Genomic DNA, 5,934 nt, shown 5'->3' on the forward strand with positions numbered 1-5,934 from the left:
GAAGCGACTCAAATTGCTATTGCAAGCATCAAAAGGAAGGTTGATTTTGAATGTGATATTCAAGCGGAAGGAAATTTGTTGGCCATAATGCGTGCTCCAAGTCGTTGTTAAAAGAGTTTGCATGTTTTTCAATCGAATGTATTTTTTGTTTGAAACTTTAGTATTGTTTTTCGGCCAGTGGTTTTAATCATCTAATCAAATGTCATAGAAGAACATAAGTGATTTTTATTATTAAGGATGTGTTCTATACGGAGGAAATTAATATTTCCCATGAAAACTATTTCAATCATCTAATAAAAAAATATAGATGAATGATTATCGTATGTCAATTGCAATTTGCATTCTCAGACTTGTTCCTGTAGAGATACCATCGTGAAAATCTATCACCATATTGTAAAATGTTAAACTTTTTTTAATTATTTTTTATTTCCGCTATAAAATTCCTTTTTTAGGGCCCAAAAAAAGTTAACTTCCTAAATATTATACCTTATCGTAATTATAGTGCTTGTTGACTTAGTGATAATTTGTTGTTCAATTCTTAACTTTCTACCATATAGTTGGGGGAAAAAAATATAAAGTATGAACCATTCTGCAGATGTAATTCATGGGCGTACTATAAAGATTTTATTAGTTAAATCTATAATTGATTGAGCAACAATGAGTCTCTTGTCCAAACCATGGAATCATATATGGTCTACCTATTTAGTCATTGTGCTTGTTCTATGAGATGATAAACCAAAGCACATTTCCTAACATTGCCTGCAAAATCCTCTTGCAACACAAGCTTGTTCTCGATATTTAATTTTAAGTGTTAATTTGGATATGAATTTTGTGACCATCGACCTAAGACATATTACTTTTGATCAAAATTGTTGAATAACGCCATCATGGCTCCATTGCTCTCTACCTTGAAGCTTATGGGTTGTAATGATATCCATTTCCTCAATATTTTTACCCCAGTACTTAGTTACTTGTTCATTCTTGAAAGTCATTAAGTGGATTGGAAGTTCCTCAACTGAAAAAGTTGAGCTGAAAAAGTTGAATAAGTTGATGCAGTGAGGATATATTCTTGTAAGACATTGAAAACATTACTCTAACAACTTCTCCTTGTGTTAGTATATAATGAAGATTGATAACATATGTGAAGTGTGTTGAATTGATATTTGTACTAATTAATTAAATTTATAGATAAAATTTGAACCTAATATGAAAAATAATAACTCTATTTTTAGCTAAAATTTAAATATGATTTGTAAAGCATATTGCAATCTCTTTAGCACACTCTTCTCTAACTCAATCCTACAAAATAAAATAATTTTCATTTAATACCACAAAAAAATATGCTTTCATAAAATAAGGATGCATTAAACAATAAATATAAATTAATTTTCATTTAATTGGATGTGCTTTCATAAGAGAATTTTTTTCATTAATCTTCACAATATGTAGGTTGCTAAAGAAATGATAACTAGAATTAAAAAGAATTAAGTAACAAACTCGAGATTAGAAATTCGTACAAATCTCCATGTTATTTCATTTAATAATGCAACTATTGACTTTGAAAGTAAATGGGAATGCATACTAACCTGACAATGTATTAGGTATCTAAAATATAAGATGATAAACCCAAGAATTATTCATCAAATAATGCAACCATTGACGTTGAAAGCCAATGGGAATGTAGCTGTCTAAAAATTAATATGATAAACCCAAGAATTATTCATTAAATAATACAACCATTGACTTTTTTGTAGGATTTAGATCCAGTCCTTTGGTTATACCATAATTATATCTTGTTAGAGTATGACATGCACAAACATTTCCTCATTGTTCTAAGTTAATTATGCTCATATTAATCTTTTCTTGTTAGCTTAATCCTACTCCAATTTATATCAGGTATTTTTCGATAAACATTTTTCTGAATCTCTCTTTGAATTATTCTCCTTTCTTAAGTGGAATCTTCATTATGTATAAGTTATCAACAACTCTTTTTGTAGGATTGGATCAGAACTTTGAGATACAAAAAGGCAAAAGAAGATCGATCGATTGATCGATCACTCTGTCACGCTTGAAAATTGCAAGATATATTGAATATTAACTTTCTATTGCTTTCCAAAATCTCAAAGTTCTTAAATTGATACAACTACTGAGTTATTAATCCATTTTAACAATAAACTTCATGGTTCCAAAACTACAATTATTGTGAATATGGTTTTGATGTATATTAATGTAGACATTTATGATTGTCTTGTATGAAACACTATGACACTTCAAAACACTTGTGTTTTAATTTCTATATGGTCTAGAAAATAAAAAATGTATATCACACAAAATAATTAGTTTTTGCTCTGTTGAACCAGTTAAAGAAATATTTTTATTTTTGTTTTCCTCTTTAAATTTCTATTTTACAAAAAGTGTAGTGAACTTGTGTTATGTATTCTAACTTCTTCTTTTCTTTTTACTTTCTTCTCCTATTTGGGCTATTCCTATGTGTAATTCAACTAAGATGCTTGCAGCCTAAATACTCTTAGTGGTCCGCCTTACATCATTAGCGTTACACATTGATATTAGTTTCCTTTTGTTTAAAGAAAATTACTATGAGTTGAGTGACCATATGAAAGTTGAGTGAAATGTGATTTTCTGTGATAGTATGCACCATTTGTTAGATGAAATATAGTGCATAAATTGTATTATCTTTCTCAAGCATCAACATAGCTACAAACACTAGATATGAAAGACATGAATAAAAATGTTGTCAATGAACCTAATTCCAAGATTGGTGAACTTGCAGGAACGTTTTGAAAGAAAATGGCTCAAAATGAAATTGAGGAAATGTTAGATCACCTGAGAAGGATCAAGAGTGGAGGTAATCTGGATAGTGCCAAGATTGATCAAATTAAGGAACTTGAAATGGTGCTAAGAATTTTGAGAACCTTTATAATATATCATCGTGTTCATTTTCGTGATTCCTTAGTCAAACACACAAATAATGCCAAATTGACTATGGCAATGCTTCCAGATCAATGTAAAACTAACCTTAATCTAGAAAGGCTAGAATCACATTTGTTGGAATTCTTGGAACGTAATACCATTTTAAGTGACAATTATGAGTTGAATAGTTTTGATCTGTCAGACTATATGAATTGGCTCGAAAAGAATCTAAATGATGTACTGATGATATTATCGGAAGGGGATAGGTCTGACCCTCCTGAAGAAAACCTTGAAATACACAAATTTATAAAGGAAGTGAAAATTATTCAAAAGAAACTGAGATTTTTGACATACTTATATGCCACGGAGATAAATGGTTACGTCAACCATAAGAAGCTAGAATGTTTGGAGACTCGAATTCAGTTCATGGCCAACAATGTGGGACAACTTTGTCTTGCTATTTTAGGTTACGTTGTTTCTGATGAGGTCGACACATATGAGTATTATGATATCTTGTATAAATCTCCTTATCTATTATTCTTGATTGTGTTAGTGGAGCTGGAAATGAAGAAGATTTTTCTTAGTGAACTAAAGGCTTCAAAGTTTACTTATTCAAGAACTTTCAAGGACAAGAAATTACCAAAAGGATTTTCTCATCATCTCCATAGTCTGTTGATGTATCTCAAAAAAGAAAACCTCAAGAACTTTCTTGATAGTGTCTCTACTCAAAATATTGATGTGGCAATAGAGTTCTTGTTGGTTTTCTTGATGTTGATGTGTCAAATCATGTTATTAACGATAAATGGTTCAATGAGGTTATGGAAAAAGTTGGAGCTATAGAAGGTGATGCTATATATGTCATACAAAAACTTCTTCCTAGCTCTATAAACAAATATGACACTAGTAGAATATGTCTTTGCTCGATACAGATATTGGAGAAAGCTAAAGATCTTTAGGCACAAGTGGAGACTTACTACAAATCCTTAAAATTTACTCCATCTCAGTTCTCCACCTTTTATGGATTGAGCTTTCTTGATTCTCTTTTAAGGAAACTGAATGAGATGTCGAAATATGATTTAGATTTCTTGATGAAACCTCTTTTAGGTAATTTGGAGAAAGAGCTATCAACTCTTATATCCATTTTAGAGAAGGAGCTGTCATCTTTATCATCAATTTTCAGAGATGTCGCAAAGGTGCACCATGAACATAAAATTCCTAAAGATCTTCAGAGACGTACCATCAATTTGGCATATGATGTTGAAGTTGCCATTGACTCTATTCTTGTTCAGTATAATGTTTTGTTGCATATTTTTTGCTCACTTCCTACAATCTTAGAGGAGATCAAACAAATTAATGCGCAGGTAACTGAGATGTGGTCAGCAGACGTTGCTCTTAAGCCTTGCTATGTGGTAGCACCATTTAAATACCTGCCAACTCGACATAGCAATCTAGTGACTTATGAGGAGATAGTAGGTTTTCGGAATGACATAGAAAAGATTATTCAGTATCTGATTAAAGGTACAAATGAGCTAGACGTCATCCCAATTGTAGGCATGGGGGGACAAGGGAAAACGACAATTGCTAGAAAGGTGTACAATAGTGACAACGTTGTTTCTCATTTTGATGTTCGAGCATGGTGCATCGTTTCCCAAACATATAACCGGAGAACGCTATTACAAGAGATTTTTAGTCAAGTTATTGGTTCCAAGGACAAGGGAGATAAGGATGACATCTTTCCCGACATGTTGAGGAAAAGTCTAATGGGCAAGAGATATCTCATTGTATTGGATGATATGTGGGATTGTATGGAATGGGATGACTTAAGGCTTTGTTTTCCAAACCTTGGAAATAGAAGCAGAATAGTAGTAACAACTCGACTTGAGAAAGTGGGTAAGCAAGTCAAGTACTGTATTGATCCTTATACTCTTCCATTTCTCACAACAGAAGAGAGTTGCAAATTATTGTAGAAAAAACTGTTTCAAAGGGAAGATTTCCTGCCTGAATTACAAGATGTGAGTCAAGTTGCAGAAAAAGGCAAAGGACTGCCCCTAGTTGTTGTCTTGGTAGCTGGAATAATTTTTTAAAAAAATGGAAGAATCTTGGTGGAATGAGGTGAAAGATTATTTATTTGACTATCTTGAATATGAGTCCGAAGAGTATAGTCGGGCTACTATGCAGTTGAGTTTTGATAACTTAGCAGATCGTTTAAAGACTTGTCTTCTTTATATGGGGATGTTTCCAGAGGATGCAAGAATTCCAGTGTCTAAATTGATAATTGGAGTAATATAGTACGGTTACCAGCATCTCTTTGGGAAATGGGAAAATTTAGTCATGTTGAGATCTTTGAAGCTAAATTTGATAAGCATGGGTTCTTTGAAGTATCCTCTAAATTGGAAAATTTGAAGATATTAAAGATTATTGTTAGATTTCCAATTGATAGGGTGGATGTGTTATCAAGGAGGTGTTCTAATCTTCAACAACTTCACATCAGGTTTAGGGGTGATAATGACTCTTCAGAGTCTTTTTATCTGACATTGGAGAATCTTACCCAGCTTCAAATTTTTCACCTTTCCTTTGGAGGGCCCTCGTATCTGCGTTACAATTGCATTCAAATTTAAAGAAGTTGGTACTAAGAGGGACTCATATTGAAAACAGGGTTCCCTTTATTGCAGGACTATCAAGCCTGGAGTATCTCCAATTATGGAAGTCAGATTATTTTGAATCAGAAGAGTGGTGCCTTGGAGATATCACCTTCCATAAACTTATGTTTTTGAACCTGACGCACTTACGTATCTCAAGGTGGGTTGCTTCGGAGGAATCATTTCCCCTGCTTGAAAGATTTGTTATAAAAGAGTGTTACAATCTTGAGGAGATCCCCCTTAGCTTTGCATATATTCCAACACTGAAACATATTAAGTTGATTAGGTGCAAGAACAAACCTCTGGAAGCTTCAGCTCTGAGGATTAAGGATGATGTTGAAGAGAATGAAGGAAACGACCGTAT

At 32.6% G+C, this 5,934-nt stretch overlaps 1 pseudogene; it reads left to right on the forward strand.

Annotated features, from left to right (window-relative positions):
- The first annotated feature begins 1,813 nt into the window (after positions 1-1,813).
- LOC102603995 (putative late blight resistance protein homolog R1B-16) lies at positions 1,814-5,597 on the forward strand (annotated as a pseudogene).
- Positions 5,598-5,934: the final 337 nt, after the last annotated feature.

The sequence above is a fragment of the Solanum tuberosum genome, unplaced genomic scaffold (genome assembly GCF_000226075.1).
Source record: "Solanum tuberosum cultivar DM 1-3 516 R44 unplaced genomic scaffold, SolTub_3.0 scf00009, whole genome shotgun sequence".
In the NCBI taxonomy this organism is placed as follows: domain Eukaryota; kingdom Viridiplantae; phylum Streptophyta; class Magnoliopsida; order Solanales; family Solanaceae; genus Solanum; species Solanum tuberosum.